This window comes from Grus americana, chromosome 7 (genome assembly GCF_028858705.1).
Source record: "Grus americana isolate bGruAme1 chromosome 7, bGruAme1.mat, whole genome shotgun sequence".
NCBI classification, from domain to species: domain Eukaryota; kingdom Metazoa; phylum Chordata; class Aves; order Gruiformes; family Gruidae; genus Grus; species Grus americana.
In genome coordinates, this window is record NC_072858.1 from 39,051,397 (window position 1) to 39,068,935 (window position 17,539).

Here is a 17,539-nt window from a genome sequence, read left to right on the forward strand (position 1 = left end):
TGAAATTTTCTAAACAAACAAACAAGATAAATAAAAAAATAATCACAGAATGATTTGGGTTGGAAGGGACCTCAAAGCCCATCCAGTTCCAACCCCCCTGCCATGGGCAGGGACACCCTCCACCAGCCCAGGTTGCCCAAAGCCCCATCCAACCTGGCCTTCAACACTGCCAGGGAGCCAGGGGCAGCCACAGCTTCTCTGGGCAACCTGTGCCAGGGCCTCAGCACCCTCACAGGGAAGAATTTCTGCCTCACATCCCATCTCCATCTCCCCTCCTGCAGCTTCAGGCCATTCCCCTTGTCCTGTCACTCCCTGCCCTTGTCACCAGTCCCTCTCCAGCTTTCCTGGAGCCCCTGCAGGGACTGGAAGGGGCTCTAAGGTCTCCCCAGAGCCTTGTCTTCTCCAGGCTCAACCACCCCAACTCTCTCAGCCTGTCTCCATAGCAGAGGTGCTCCAGCCCTCGGATCGTCTTTGTGGCCTCCTCTGGACTCGCTCCAACAGCTCCATGTCCTTCTTGTCCTGGGGACCCCAGAGCTGCAGGAAGGTCTCATGAGAGCAGAGCAGAGGAGCAGAATCCCCTCCCATGACCTGCTGGTCACGCTGCTTTTGATGCAGCCCAGGATACAGTTGGCTTTCTGGGGCTGCAAGTGCACACTGACAAGGTCGCGTTGAGCTTCTTGTCTCCCAACAGCCCCAAGTCCTTCTCCTCAGGGCTCCTCTCAATCCATTCTCCACCCAGCCTGTAGTTGTGCTCGGGATTGCGCCAACCCACGTGCAGGACCTTGCACTTGGCCTTGCTGAACTTCATGCAGTTTGCACGAGCCCACCTCTCCAGCCTGTCCAGGCCCTTCTGGATGGCATCCCTTCCCTCCAGCATGTCAATCACACCACACAACTAAAGGCTAGACTTCCTAAAATTCTACAGGCTAGCCATGAAAATAGCCAAGAATTTGAAGACGACAAATATAAAGCAAATGTGACCTTAAATAAAGGCAAGGTTGTCCACTGCTGATAGTTTATACATACATGAACTGACAGAAAGACAAAAAATAGTCAAAAAGAAACAACCAACCACAGCATCACTAGAAAATCTAACTTATTTGCACCAACAATGAAATCTCTCTTTCCAAACACACTTACGACTGACCGTTCTGTGGCTGCCTATCATCATTGTCAGGGTTGAAACCTTTTGCCCTTTTAGTCACACTGGGTAGGAACATACATGCGTGAGATTACAGTCTAGTATATTTTAAGTCATTTTTTGTGATTCAATGCTAGTTTGAGAAATTGAGTCAAATCTGTCTGCCTTGTCAGTAATGCACACAATGTTTAGTATTTTATGTAGGCCATTTCGATGTCTTTAATTAAGCAAGCACTCCATTTGTACCAGGAAGTCACAGTAAACCTAAAGGAAAGCAAAAGCAAATGGCTGAATACCAGAAGAAATCTGGCACAGTTACATACTGTCACTTCATCTCTTCTCACTGAAAAATTAATATGCCTATTATTACCTTTGATGATTATAAAGATGTCATTTACTCAGTCTAAAGTGGATGTCAGAATATACGTTGTCTTGATGATGGCAATAAAAAATAAAAAAAAAATCACTTCAGGAAAAAAAATGATCAAAATTGCTATGAATTTCCCATTACCTCTGGACTGCTGATAAAAATCATAACCTTGGCAATCAGCACATCTGAACCAGAAGCAAGTGAAGTATTAACTAAGCCACTAGTAAAGGGAAACCGACTCTAAAGCCAACAAGAAATCATCAAGAAAAGAACTGAGGTCTGGATTATACTTACAGATTAATGCCAGGAAAGTAACACATGATTTGGCCTAGACTTCCTAAAATCATGTGTCAAATAAATTTGGCAGGAACCATCTAACATTGACGTTTCTAATAGCGATACGTTTGCTTTCACCGTTGTACACTGTATGGTGTGTTACACTACAATTTTAAAGGAAGGAAACCTTTCTGACCAGGATACATGAACCACAGGAGCACGTTTAATAATGGTATGACACTGGCCCTCTAAAAATAGATGAAAAAAAATCCTCCTCTAACAATACATGTAATCCTACAGGTTCCTGCTTTCAGTATTTGTTTTCATGGTAATTCAGTGGTGCACATGAAAGGTCAGTTATTCCAATAAAATGCAAACTTTGCGCCTATCTCCTCATGGAGTGGAGCCCAGCAAGAGCAAAGTACTGAACGTTTTCATTACAAGAATGCTCTCCACAGAGCTTCATGAATGTGACAGCGCATATACTTATCTTGACCACAGGTTCTAGACAGAAGGAAAAATAACAAAACAGAGACAGTAAATTACTGCCAAACCTCTTTTCACCTGCAAGCTATAATGGTAACACTGCATAGGAAAGGGCCTTGTTTACCTGAATCTTTCCACCTTCACACCTTAAAGCTATGCATGACCACACAGATACCAGAATAAAGTGACAATTCCTGTGTAAATACAAAGGCAGAAATCCACAACAGATTTCTGAGAGGTTGTTCTTACCTGTTTATATATTATTTATAATGGTATTCTACCTCAGCTTCTTGTATGATATTGAGAATTGGTGATATTGGCACAATTGTATATTTTCTTGCATTGACAACACAGGTAACGGCTTTTTTGTGTTCCTTGCTTGCCGACAACATTAGAACTGAACTACGGTGCCTGCTGGATCATCACATGCCAGCTTTTCCTGTAGAAAACAACTGTAGAAAGCAAAACGTGAGAGAGACAGACAAGGCGTAAGTCACATCTAATATGAAGTATTAGGCATGAAGTACACGTGCACACATCTTACATGCTTACTAATGGCTCTTCACAAATCGGATTGCAAGCCTAAGATGCACGAAATGTGGAATACATCATCTTTTACCTCTTACACTGCCAGAATGTAAAATATTGATTAGATAACACTTTTCTTCTTCAACCCTATCATTACAAGAACAGAATATATCACAATTTTTTATAACTTCTACCTTTAAAGAAATCCCATGAAATAAAGAACTGTTTTTCCCATTTTACAGAAGACTGGGGCCCAGGGCAGACTGACAAAACTGTTTCTTAGAAAATTAAGTTTATGGTTGAGTTGGGAATCAAATGCACAAGTCTAATCTTAGTTCAAGCACATGCTATGCTTAGGAGGCACGGACTGAGAGAAACAACAAGACAAGCATTGCAATTCTGATCAATTACGCATGGATAATTTATGAACATTTTGTGATAACCTGCTAAGAAGCTGAATTGATAACTTCTACCCACTTGGCAGACTTTCACACCCTCATCCAGCTTGTCTCCAACAATTAAGAAGTTACGAATGGGCACAAATTGACATTACTCTGGCCTGCAGAAAATCAGCCAATCATTTGATCTTATGTGCTTAAAATACCTGCAGTTTTGGACTGCTTTATTCTCCCACCTCATCCCTTTATACACTGCCTCTTTTCCAAACCTCATCCTACAGGCAGGTATGCATATATGACTCCCAGACTGCTCCCAGGAAGGTGGCAACCATCTCCTACTCTGCAGGTAATCCAGCACATTTCTCACCTTGATCAGGGACTTTGACCTCTGGGCCTGGTTAAGTCCTAAAAGTTTACAAAGTAACAGGAAATTCAAGACAGAAATCAAAAAAACCCCAAACCAATTCCAGATTCTGGAAGTCTGAGTGACTCTATTGCGTGACTTCTAAAGGTGCACTCTTCGGAAGTGCTTGACTGGAGTAAAGGTGGTGTCAACAAGCCTGTAGACAGCCTGTAACTTCAGCTATGTCTGGGTACAAGCTGTTTATCGGAAAACAAAGGCTACGTGCCATAGAGTCCGCTCTTTTGCCCTCTCCTTTCTCTCCAAAGTGAGGTGACAAAGAGATTTAGGTTGATGTTCTCAGAGGTTTGTACGAGATGTGGGAACACAAACTTTCTGTATATAAATGAAGTGCCGTTAGACATACAATCCTTATCCAGTCAGACAAGGAATCTTCGAAAAGCCTTAAAGGCTTTTCAAAACTACAGACACTTCAACATTGCTTGTGAAAGAGTATTGCTACAGTGAAACGGAACCACGTACATAAATGTTCTTATTCAGAATCTTTTTTTAATAGGTAATTTGTTTTCAGAGAGTAGTAACACAATGTCTGCTGATATAAGTACTTCTAAATAAAACCTCATTTTTCATATTCCAACTCCATACTGACCTAAACGCAACATTCAGAATCCGCATCGATGCACATTACTTAAGCATTTGATACCATCTCTTGTTAAGTATTCTCCTGCAGGAAGTGCATCTATTCTTCTTGGCAATATGCCAAGACAGCTGCGAGGGTAGCAACAGGATTTACGCTGCTTTTGCACATAAAGCTTATTTCTTATGTTGACATTCTGCTTGCATTTAAGTAGAAAAAAATCTTCCTGCTTAAGGGACCTCCTTTAAGCTGCCGTTTAACCGTCTTTCTGATACATCTGAGGTATACAAATAAAACACGGTCTTATTTATAAAATTAAGTATATTGAATTTAAATACTATTTTTTTATTTTTTAAATTTCCTCGAGGAAACAGAATTGGCAATACAGGTGTGAGTTGCGCATGGAAATGCTAAACTAGTCCACGAGTATGTCCTAAGACAGACGTTTCATCCCGAATTGCCCTGAAACACTTACCAGGAGGCTTTCTACCAGACAGGCCTGGAAAGGAAGACTTGCACTTAAACTGAACAAAGTCTGAAATTTCCCTGTTTCTTTCTAAATATGATGACTTGTTCAAAAGTCACCATTTTCTGAAGAGCAGATATTAGACCCACAAGCATCAGCGAAGTTGACATTTAAGAAAAAGCAAAAAACCTTTCTAACATACCTCTACTACATCTCCCTCTGCGGCGCAGCTGGCACCTGTCCCTCCCAGGGACGCGACACCTCGATTCGCAGCCGTTCCTGTGGGCAGCCCGTGCTGCTCAACCACCCTTCCCGCCCTCCAGCCAGAGTCGGGCTACCAACATGCACTCAGAAGCTTGAAGGGAAACACAGTCCTTGATACAAGCCCCCAGAAAACAAACCAGATTCACCGCTCTGGCAACAATGGAGAATTCAGTATTTGTGGAATGAGTTGAAAAATATCTTAATTTAGGGTAAATCAAATCCATTTGCAGCAAAGTACCACCTTCTCCATTTTCCACTTGAAAATTTTGCATTCTATATTAAGGAGGATTCTATAAGAAAAGGGCTAGAAAGATTCATCAGTCCGTCTACAAATAAAACCCCACAACCATGGAAGACAACACAGTGTATAAAACTCCTGCCATAAGGAGTACCATTTCTCCAGAAACTTTGCCATGCAGCCTAGCTCTTTCTGAGCTTATGGGGAGTAGTTGTAGTTGGACAGTCCCCTGTCAAGGCGTCTGGTCCTCAAAGAGCAGCCTGCTCAGTCCACAGACACGGAGTCGGGCAGAGAATACAGAAGCTTCCAACCATACCCAAATATGATTTGAGAACACCCAATACTAACACCAATGAAGAATTTACTGTTTCACTGATCCACAAGGTTCTTATGTCATGTCTGAAAAATTGTATAAAGCTATCAAAAAGATTAATTCATCCAGCAGTAAAGAGGTTTAACCTTTAAGGAGTAAGCAATCCTGGGGTTTTTTGCAATGTCAAACAACAGAGCATAATCCTGATTCTACAAGTCTAAATGAGATGAATGACATTTTCTAAATGAGAGTGACTTCCCTGTTGCTCAGGAGAATCAATCTACCTATGTAAGCTTCAGATTACCTTGAGGTATATGTCAAACTGCAAACTCCAGCCTGACATTTGGGATAAACACCAGAAAGGTAGCAAGCACTCCTGCTCAGACATATGGCTATAGAGCATACTCATGGAGACAGATTCTATGTCAGCCAAAACCCTTCCTATAAACTGCAGCCAACTAGGCAGAAGAGATAATTATCTTAAGTCTTCATCCACAGAGCTTGAATACTCTGGTTAGCTCATCCTATTTAAGCTTTCACTCAGAGAAAAATTCTACGTGCACATCCGTCCCAACAGTGCTCTCATTTCTTTCAGGGAACTTGATTCAAGTAATAAAAATGCATTTGCTGCTGAGATGGGTAATGAGCATTAGGGAATTTTAGCCCTACTACAACTCAGACAGATCTTATGGCAACACTTAGCACTATGCCAAAAGTTAAAAAGGCCATAGCGGACCAGTCTGGAGGGCTAGGCTAGTTCTCTGCCTCTGATCACATCAAAAGCACAAGCCAAGGGAGCAGAGTAAGAAAAGAGAATACAGACACACATCCCTGAATCTTTTTCCATGTTCAACCATTTCCAGATCAGGCAGTTGTAAAGCCACGCTCACTTCAGTTGCAATGGAATTCTCCACTAAAACCACACCTGCTCTTCCCTTCAGCCTGTGTAAACTTCCAGCACTCACAATATCCCCTGAGAGCATGTCCCACAGCTCAAACACCAGTGGGGAGTAACCCTACCTCTCCTGTTTGCTTTCAGCCCGGGTTCCTGCAAGCTTCATCTGCCACCTGGTTCTTACACTGAAAGCTGCAGTGAATAATCGATTCCTATCTACTCTCTTTACAACACCTTTTAAATTTATTGATAAATATTGACTGGACATTTTCATGGCACTATCTGTTCCAAGTTCAAATTCTTGCTCCCAAATGCTAACAATCAGCTCAGAGATGAAGTTAGAATTATTATTCCCCTATGTGCATCTTTTGCCTATTACTTACATTGATTTTCATTGGGCATTTTAATGGCAATCACTTTTGCAGGGTCTTCTGCAGATCTTCCTTGTCAGCTCATATCTCTAGTACCCCCTAAACAACTTTCTAGCATCACTAAATTTTCTCATCTCCCTATTAAGCCTGTTTTCCAGGTCATTCACGAATATAATGAACATCAGATATCTTGACAGTACTCTGGTGGGGAACTCCTTCCTTTGTGAGGACTGATCCTAAACTCAATCTCCATTTCCTACTTTCTAATCAATTATTTGTCCATACAAGGATTTCCCTGCTGAAGTCCCAGCTGCCTAACTTCTTCAAAACACACTGGTGAAGAATTTGCCCAAAAGCTCTTGATACAGACTCCTCCTCCAAGATTCCAATTGTTTGTTGCCTAATAAGCCATTTTAAACAAGAGGATACGCACAAATTAGTGGCTCTAATTGGGACAAATACACTAGAAATGTGTCATTATGAGTCAGTATTACTACGCCCTAAAAAAATTAGTGCCTTTTAGCCCCTGACAGTCTCCTGAGGCAAGATTTTACCTTAAATCAGAGAGGAAGAGGTGGGTTTTGTTTTCTCAAGAAGTTTGCTAGTGGATATCCTCACCAAATGCTTTGATTACATCTAAGAGCTACCACATACAGTTGAAAGCCAACAGGTATAGTTTCACAGATTAAAAAATTTGTCATTCTATAGGCTAAGGGCAGGTTGTTGTTGAGTAATTTTTTTAAAAAAAAATCATTTATTTATCAATAGTGAAAAACGTACTGACTGAATTAGAAAAAAATGCCACAAAGGACAACCTGTAGTGTCACAGAAAGACATTAACCTACATCTACCAGTCTTTTCAAGGTCTATAAGGTACCAAGAAAAAAACCTTATCTCTAAGCTGGTTGGGGCAACTTCAGAGAGACTTGTACATGGCATAATATACAGACATCCAGTATAAGTTTTTCAGAAAAAATAACTAACTAATGGAGGTCATCAGGTTGCCCTCTCCTTCCACAAAGAAGCATTAGGCAATCAAATAAGAATAAGCATCAGAATTATTCTATTAATATTTTTATACATTGTCTTACTGATTATAGCATACCACAGTATCTATAGGGAAGAAATGCACACGATATCCTTCTGGAGATCTTATGCTATAATAAATTCCTTGCAGTGATCTGAAAACTACTGTGGCCTTGATGCCAGACTTGAAAAAAAGGCATAAAATTTCAATGACTTTAAACCCGAGAGATGCATATTTCTAGAATTAGTTGAACCATACATAAACAAAACCTCTAGATATTCATACTCTAGGCAAATATGCAGCACAGATGAAAACAAATACACATATAGGGGGGTGTGTATATATACGTACGTAAACAGAAAGAGCATGTGCACGTGATTACGCCAACAGAACATGACAGCTAATCAACATCAAACCTCAGATTATCTTCAGGCAGAAAAATACTCTTGGACTAAGTGGTTTATTGCACAGTGGTAATAACTGCCCATGTCACTGCTTATTCCATCACAAACTGACTTCTTAATTACCTAATCTCTTGATATGGCTTCAGGTTGGAATTTTAACTTTTATGTCCTGCATAATGAACAGTGTCATTCAAAGGAAAACCAGGAGATTTCTTCATTACAGGCCAGGTCACAGTGAGTACTGTTACCTTCAGTTAATACACAGCCAGTATCTCTCCGCAACACTTTTCCTATGCTAAATACAACTCCTCTTCTGTTGGCAAAAATAGGTAAATAATCTTCCCTCCTAAAGCAAGAGTATTATTACAAGGTAACAGAAGCAACAATTGTTATTGATAATTTAGATATCATACAGGAGACTGTAAAGCTTCAGAGCTATCAGCATCTCATCTCTTTTCATGCAGTATGACATGCCAAATCCATTATTTAAACACCACAGCTGCTTAAATAAAAGCAGGGTTTTGAATATTCCCTCCTCCTGCTGATTATTTTACATATGCAAAGCAGCATTTTGTCAAACCAACTCATCCACACGTGCATATTTTTTTCAACTTGGAAAGACCTACTTTTGTCTCCTGTACCACCCAAGAGCCACCTGTGGACTTAACCTGAAAACGGAAAGACTGAGTTATTGTGATTCGGTCAAAATCTGACCATTTCAGACTGCATAACAGTTGATAATTTTCAGCTGTCTGAAAGAGAAAACAATCCTTAAAGTATCTGAAAGATCACGTCTCTATTGGTTTTTGTAATGCCACTTTACCTGGTTATATCTGACTTTCTGCATGACACAGAAACTTTCCTTAAAGAAAAAACATCTTATTCTGTATAGACAAAAGAAAAAAGACCAAAAAAATATTCCCCTGCCCTCAAGTGAGCTCACTCAATGTGCTCTTTCTAAATGGAGCACATTAGAACCAATGCACGGCTGACAGCATTTTGCTGACCCTGTGTCTTTGGGTTGGGTGGCACCGGTCACCTGCTCCTTCACCACCCCACAGTTTTTCTGAGGCACGCTTTTATTACAGTTTTCTATTGCCCAAGGGAGCCATAAATGGAGCCCACTAAATAAATTTGCTTGAGAAATTTATACGGGATTTGAAAGTTTAATGCAACTGCCAAAAGATTTTGGAGTGCTGAGAGAATTAATCTTACTACTCATTACATTTATTGATTCAAATCAAGCTTCCAGACATCAGCATAGGTGCCATTGCTAAGAAGTAAGAAGTTTCCAGGAAATCTGTATGTAAATCTAAAGTGATTGCCAGTTTGGCGGGGGGGGGGAAGGTGTGTGATCTATATGCCAGTAAATGCAGTACTAATAGATTTTCATTCACTACTTGGGATGCTTTCTCCAATACAGGTTTTTATAACCAAGTAAAGATGAAACTACATTCCTCAAGCCTGTAAAAGGGCCAGTATTCATAACAGATTTTTCTCTTTAAATACTTTTTGAATTCAATTAGGGATGAAAGAAGCAATAAGGAGCTTTCATATCCAAAGGCTACAATATTTTTTTCTTTTTAATTAGAAGTTGAAACTGGTTGAAGGCAGCAGTTGAACAGCCATCTCCAGCCATGAGATCATTCTATGCTAACTAAGTAGGAAGAGTTTAATTTTGCTGCTACTTCTGCCCTCAACTGTAAGTGGTGGCTTTTATTTTGAGGATGGAAGAAAACAGTGACTGTGCGTTTTAGAATTCATTTACTACATTTGGGAGAGTAGCCCTGAGATTAAAAAAGCATCTGGGAAAGAATGAAAAGTAATTCAGTAATTTTATGCAAAATAACCATTAAAGTATCTGCTTTACAATGAGGACCACTCCACACTGAAACAGAATCTGGTTCAGCAGTGGAGAGAGGTGCTTCCGGGGACACACATTTTAAGGAACCGGTACATGAGAACAAAACCAGAGCACTGAGCATACAGGTGGAGTCTGTTCCGTACTAAACAAATTGCCACATATAAGTGAAGTAACAGGAAATTTTCACCCCCAGTCAGGAAGAGAGTGAGAGAAGACAAGGGAGATCGACCAAGAGAGCGCTCTCAGTACCCATGAACGCAACTGTGGTATAAAAATCAGACAGAAACCACGGGTCATCAAATACACTGCACTGAAGAAGAGTATTTCTGCCATCACTACAATTGCAACTTAAGTCAGCTAAGTCAAATGAGAAATGATGGGACAGCAATGCCCTAGGGGGGCACAAAGATTTTCTACCAACAGGGGCTTTATGCACCCACAAAAGGTTGTAAGTTGAAACTGTTGAACTGCAATGTAAGTGTGAACATAAGGAACAGGGATTCTGTGTGACAGAGCTTTACCTAAGGAATTTATCAGAAAGGTGAAAATACCGTTGTTTTGTGTAACTCTTACTACAAACCTCCCCTATGACTGAAATGCTAACCACAGGAAACGCTAACATAACACGACAATCCATCCAGCATTTGAAAGAGCATGGTTGAGCGTGGCACAAGAAAACCATTTTATTTACATGACTGAAAAACAGCATCAACAATGAATTTATAAGAAGTATATTTATTATAATAATGCTTCATTTTAGGGATTAACGTAATTGCTTTTCACTTTGGTATAAACTGTATAAAGGATACACAAAACACTTGGGAAAAGAATTATTCTAGGAGTTTGCTACAACTCTCAACTTCTGATGTATCATTTTTAGTTGCAACAGTGTGCTACTAAACAAGAGCAGTACCAACAATAAGTCTACAGTAAAGATCTTTTTAGAACACTGGTCATGTAACCTACAAGTTCTGGCCAACACAGCACAGCCCCCAGGCCAAACCACTTCAGTGCTGCAGAGAGGCTTCTGCCACACTTGGCATTTCCATAGAAATACAATACAGCAAGTGTCCCAGACCCTATGTGTTCCTCTCTCAAAGTCCAAAAATGAAATATAAAAGCAGATTCACCATATACAAAGGGTTTGGAGTTTTTCACGCTGTTCTTAAGCAACAGATGAAAACAGGATAAAAAAAATCAGCTCAAAGCAGACTGAAAATACAAGTAGCTGAAATGACTTAAAATTCTCTTGCATAACTGGTTAGGAAGTTGGGGTGACAAAACCAAGGGGTTTTGTTGTTTGGTTTTTGTTAAACTGGGTCAAGAAGGAGGTAACAAAATTTAAGAGCAAGACATTGAAACACCATTTAAAAAATAAAAAAAAGAAAAAAAAAAGAGACATACAGAACAAAAAGGGAATTGCCACCCTTAAGACATCGACATAGTAATGACAGAAAGGATCTGATAAAAATCTCAAACTTGTGCAGAAAGATACAGCTGGTAAGACAGTATTTCTGGAATCTTATCTCTCAGCTCTCAGATAGCAGCTATGGACCAAGATCTCCTCTCTGAATGAAATGGTCAAAGTCCTGGTGGTCATACTGCTTACAAATGCAAATTCTGGGAAGTGGAGCCCCAGCTCCTACAGCACATTTGGGAAGACTCGAGCATTTCCCTTGACACCCTGGTTTTGATTGTTTGAATGGATGAGCTATTTATTGTCTACAAATAGAGACGGGAGAGTGCTATCCATTCAGTAATGAACTGAGCAACTGGTGAGAAAACACTTCTCAAAAATGAATTTTTTTAAATTTACTATTTTATATTAAACCTAAGAGTAGTGTCCAATCCAATCCAGCAGAACAACTGGGAAATGCGATTCTACTTTAAGAAGCGACTACGTAGAATGAAAGCTCATGAGAATGGCCTCCTGTTTGTAAAAGAATACAGAACAATTTCTGGAATTGGCTGGGATGGCTCTTATTTTAGTGTAGGTCAATACTTCCTGCTTAACAGAATAAATATTTTTAAGCCTTCCTATTCCTGAATGTTTTGTTTATAAGTTTAAATTTAGAAAGGAAAAAAACCCACTGTAAGGCTAAAATAGAAAAACCTCAATAACTTGTCAGAATTCTTTGAGGTTTGTAATTTTGCCCCACAAATACAGCCTTGATATAGTTTAATCCTGGCTAGTCTTTAAAAAAGTCAAATGTAAAATATCAGTAAAGATTGGCCTGTTCAGTTTGAATTTTCTATTTTCTGTGTCATCACTTGACTTTGCAAATGAAAGTTATTGAGACATACTTCTAAAACAGTGACATAAAGAGTAGCCTAAAACTAGGTTAAATGTAACCCTGTTTCCTCCACAAGTAAAATACCTAGCACATTAACCTACCAGACAACAGTATCAGTTGTTAAATTTCATGTACAGGCTCTCATTGGTTCATGATGCTGAGAAGGTATTGCTGCTCTACTCCTGCCATAAATCAGTCAGAGTTTACAACTAATAGATTGTTTGACTACCCTTTGTAACTGAAAGCACAAGTACAATGATAAAAACATCCACAATATTTTTCTTGTCTTTAAGCTAGACCTAACAGGTTCGTGGGACAAACCTTAGCAGAAGGAATATCCACTAAGAGAGAGTGCTGAAACATTACTTATCATTTAAAAATAAAAAATAGAAAAAAAAAATCTTTGTGCTGTCATTTGTATATATTTAGATATCCCCCGGAGAATCAATAGCATGAAACTTAATTAATCAGGTTGACTGACAGGGGAAATAGATGTGAATATAGTAATCTTGCGCACCGGAATTAATTACACCAAGTTTTAGATGATACCACAAATAAAGCTCAGGTTGTACTACTGAGATTATCAAGAACACAAACCATAAGTCTTTTATACCATTTAATAACACACATTCCCCACAGAGCAGCATTAGCAGCCTTTCAGGCAACCACCCGATGAGCAAATACTTAAATGTCACTCTCAGAAAATTACTTAACATGAAACACCTACCTTTTGTCAGTGGTTCCAGTAAAAGGTTATTTTACCAGTGAAATGCAAAATTAAGTCAACATTTCAGAACGGCGCCATTCCTAGCACTTTGTTTCTACCTGGTCTGCTTCCGTGCCCTTTTCCCTCTCCCCATCAACACGCTGTGCCTTCCACCGCCAGGTACCTCCCACTTAAAACATAACAAGAGGAACACTTTCTAATGCACGTAGGACAGTTCACACTGTCTTCCTAATGGTTTCTCTATCCTCACCATGGCTTTCCTCCTCACCTCTAATTGCCAGCTAAAATTTTATACGCTACCCTTTAAACCATATAAACAAATGCTTTCTGTCAGCTTCAAACAGGTAAGGAAAGGCTAGAAGGGAGCACTACTGTCATCTGTTTGGACATCCCCTGCAAACCATAATTAACAATCTCTCAGCTAGTCCCATGGTGGTATTTGCTGAATTCTATAGAATTTTGATTTAAAAGCATCAAGTAATGGGATAACTGATCTCACCTTCGAGCTATTTTTTTCTAGTACTTCATTCTTACTCTGTTTCTACTCTGTATTTGTCTGATTTCAGCCTCCTACCAAGGATCTTGTCATGCTCCTTTCTGTCATTCCAGTCTGCCTCCAGTTTTGAAGCATTTTATTCAGTCTCTGCACCTCTCCAGTTTTCATTAAGCTGTCAGGTAAGAGTCATCTCCTTGGAAATTTTTGTTCCAAGGACATTTGAGCACTAGAACTGTCCTAAAACTAAATTCTAAGTAAAGTGACCAAACTAAAGCAAATTAACACGTGTACTTCTTCAGGTACTTTTCATACAGATAGGTATTAAAGACAAATCACTTTGTTGTTGTTTTTTTAAAAAGCGTCTTCCATGAATCTAATAGATAAACCAAAAATTAAATTAAAAAACCACAGGAAATCTCACCTTTCAATTAAGGATGAACATGGCTTCCAAGAAAAACTCCAGCTGAATGTGCTATATCCCTTCCGCTTCTCTGAGCAATCTTCTTCTTCTGTGACTTCCTCACTTCTGGCTTGCTAGTCAGACCTTAGTCTACATATGTGCAGAAGAACCCAATGCATTATCCACAGAGCATCTCACTTCTTTCACTCCCTCTCCACGGTGTTCAGCATGTTACTTGCAGTGCTGAAGCCAGGAAGAAGCCCATGCATCAGCTCTGTGAAAGAGAAAGTCAGAATCAGTCAGGGCACACGGATACAGCCCAGGTTGGTCAGCTTCACAGATCCCCATCACGCTGCCAGAGTGAGAATAAAAGACTGAAAGCTGGAATGATCAAGCAGAGCAGTCTGAAGAAATAAGACAACCCATGAATTCAGGTCACTTCTGAAAAAAACTGTTTCAAAAGCATGAAAACCTTCAGAAAAGAGAAGAAAATTCAGAAGCAAAAGCAAGATCTTGTATCAGATCGGCAATTGTACAGGGTAAGTTGGATACAGAGCAGATGCTCAGCACAGAACTTGTTAGCCTGGATAACTCCAAGGGAAGCGCCTTGTAAAACAATTGTTTTTGAAATTGCTAAAGATCAAATAAAAGACTTTGCCCCCAATCTCCCCCAACCAAATCCCTTCTCTTTCCAGACATTTTAGACTGGCAGTAAGCTATTATGAAAATCCTTGCAATTTTTCTAGAAAGAGAGTTCTGCTCAAGTGCACTGGTTTTTAGATGGAAACCCCCCCCCCAACCTCTAACTACTTTTCATTAATTACAACTTAAACCCCTGTGTTTCTTCAGTAAACCCGAACTGATGTTAAACAGATATCCAACAGCATACATCAGAATACAGAAAACACAACGGGAACATTTCTAGTGCATCCTCTTTAGAACACAAGTGCACTTTAAATAAAGATAATTTTGTGGAGACTTTCAAAAATACTAAAGAAAATAGAAAGTGTTCTGTTTAAATATTATTCTTTTTTTAATGAAATTGGTAATAAACATATGAAAATTATGAGTTAAATTTTTAACAAATATCTGAAAAATATGCATCTTGAAATAGTTTTTCCTGGATGAAACTAAGCGAAACATACCTTAACAAGTTTTTAACATCCAATAGATGCATAGCCGATGATTTCTACCAGGCCACCGTGTTTTCCCCCCACGCCCCAGGCACATGGCACAGAGGTGCACATCTGCAGCCTCGGCAGCCATAAGCCGGTTAAGTTTTAGCCGCACTTCCAAACCACCAGAAGCGATTACAGCAAAGTCGAGGATGAATTAACACATATACCCAGCCTGTCAAGTGAGGCTCATCACATCTACATGTTTTCTGCTCTGCAAGTGAAGAACAGATACAGAGTATGCTGAATCAACAGTTATCACAACTTGCAGTTTCTTTTATAAAACACTATCACCTGAGTGCTATTTCTTGCCGTATCGGGACACTCCTCAGCAAGCAGCAGCCCCTTCCCAGGACGCCACAACCACGGTCTTTGCCGGCCTGGGGAGCTGTGCTGTGCAGCAGGCATGGAAGCCTGGAGCTGAGCAGCACAGAGCTGCTGTACATCCAAAGCAGAAGCAGAGGATCAAAGAAAAAAACCAAGCCACCTCATTGGCCCAGTTCAATCATTTTTTCTTAATGAAAAAATGGATTTGCAACACTTGTCATAGATAAATAAGAAAAAGCCTTGGTCTAAATGGAGAGGGAACTGTGCAATGCTGTGGCTGAAAACCCTAGGAAGACAACCTATGGGTTTGCTGGTAGGGAAGAAGGGTAGAACAGTAGAGCTCCTTTAACCACACAGGAAATCATGCCTGAAACAAGTATTCAGCTTCCAACTTACTTTAGATCCACAAATATGCTAAAGCTGCTATAAACCTTCAGTAGGTACTCAGGAATTAGGTCTTTAATTCTTTGTCATAGTGATGAGTTAAGATGCTTGTTTAAGGAGCTGGTGTTAAAGAATAATAATCCCCACTTGTTTAATGCGAAGAAAAGTGGAGCCACTCAAATAACACACAATACCCCTCAACCACTGTTTTTATGTTTAAAATTCTAACAATCATGAAGTTCCACAAAAGTTCACGAGAAAACTGATCCTACTCCTGAATATAGTCAGCAGTATAGAATACAACTTTTCTAAAGCTTAAGCAAATTACGCACAAAGATGTAGGAAAAGAACATTTAAGAAGTGAATTCTCACAGTCGAGGCGTTGGAAACATCAGATTTATAGTTCCTGGTGCAATGTTAACTCACCTCTGATGTACGTATTTATCACGGAGCCATCTGGAATCACGTTCCTTTGCTCCAGAAGGCTCCTGCCTTAGGCTCAATACCAAAGGGGGAAGAAAAAAAAGTAACGGTACATCCAGAACTTCTGAGCATTTGAATTCCTAACTTAAAAAAATTCTTTGATGATAGCTTTTGTACAAAATGCGCACGTACATATACAGGCATGTATCACCTCTGTGTCAAATGTTTTACAGTTCAAAGAAAGATTCTCTCCTCCAAAAACAGGCTGAGTCTCCAAGACTCACTCTCCCTCAAAAATATTCACCAATAACCTCCTCTGGCAGATGAAAAAAACGTAACCCAAACAGCAGAAGTTATTTTTCTAATGTGACATTAACTGTTTTAATGAGGATGTTTCCTATGGGAAGATACCCTGTAATTTAGGCAATCTTTAAGTAAAAAGGTTCATGAATATAAATTACAAAGAACAACCCAATACTGGTAGAGACAAATCATCTCATTAAAGCCTGGTGACACTCCTGGATTCAGTTATAACAAAACTGCACACTTCAGTAACCATTAACTGATTTATTTTCTCAGGCATTATCAACTGCAAAAAGGACTGAAAGTTTCACAATTCAAATGCGTGAACCTCATTTGGTGAGAAATCCAGGGTTGGTTTCAAATCAGAAAAAACTTCACGGAGTGATTTACTGAGAACAGAACAAACAATTGTTATCCTCCTCAGAAACGGAATGTTAAACGGAAAAATAAGCAAAGCCTGTAACTTTAAGATGGACCCATCCAGACTATTCTCTTACAGCGAACCTCCCAAAGGTGCTGGAAAGATACTTGAACACACGCAAAAAAGCCAAACTTGGTGAGAGGGGCTGGGCTAATTGACTTTTCAAAAAGAGAAAGATCAGAGTAAACAGGGAAGGAGGCAGAAACGTAAATCAAGTATGTGCACGTCACTCTGCCCAGTCACGGCATCTCCCCAGGCAGATCCGTGTTTCCGCGCAATTCTGCCCACTCGTCTCTCCTCGGGAAGCTCGCACAACTTCTCTCTACATCTGCAGGCAGCTGGCTTCACTAAGTGAAGAAGAGGAGAACTGGGGCCCTTCCTGATGTCAACAAGCATGCACTATTTCCAGCTGAGAATCAACCCAGTCCTAGGAAGTATTGCTTAGGGTACCAGGATTTGGGAAATGCACGAAAGGTGGAGACTGAATAGATTTGCACGAGGAGCTCTGAAGAGCTCTTCAGTTTGTGCTCAGACACGAAGGTCTGAAGGC

At 39.9% G+C, this 17,539-nt stretch overlaps 1 protein-coding gene across 4 annotated transcripts in view; it reads right to left on the reverse strand.

The window, feature by feature from the left end:
* PCDH15 (protocadherin related 15) overlaps nt 1-17,539 on the reverse strand; it is a 1,027,345-nt gene that overhangs the window by 659,113 nt on the left and 350,693 nt on the right. For all 4 annotated transcript variants that reach the window (XM_054831779.1, XM_054831776.1, XM_054831775.1 and 1 more), the window contains one exon: nt 13,978-14,230. The gene's annotated coding sequence lies outside the window, so the exon portion shown is untranslated. The remainder of the gene's footprint in view (nt 1-13,977; nt 14,231-17,539) is intronic.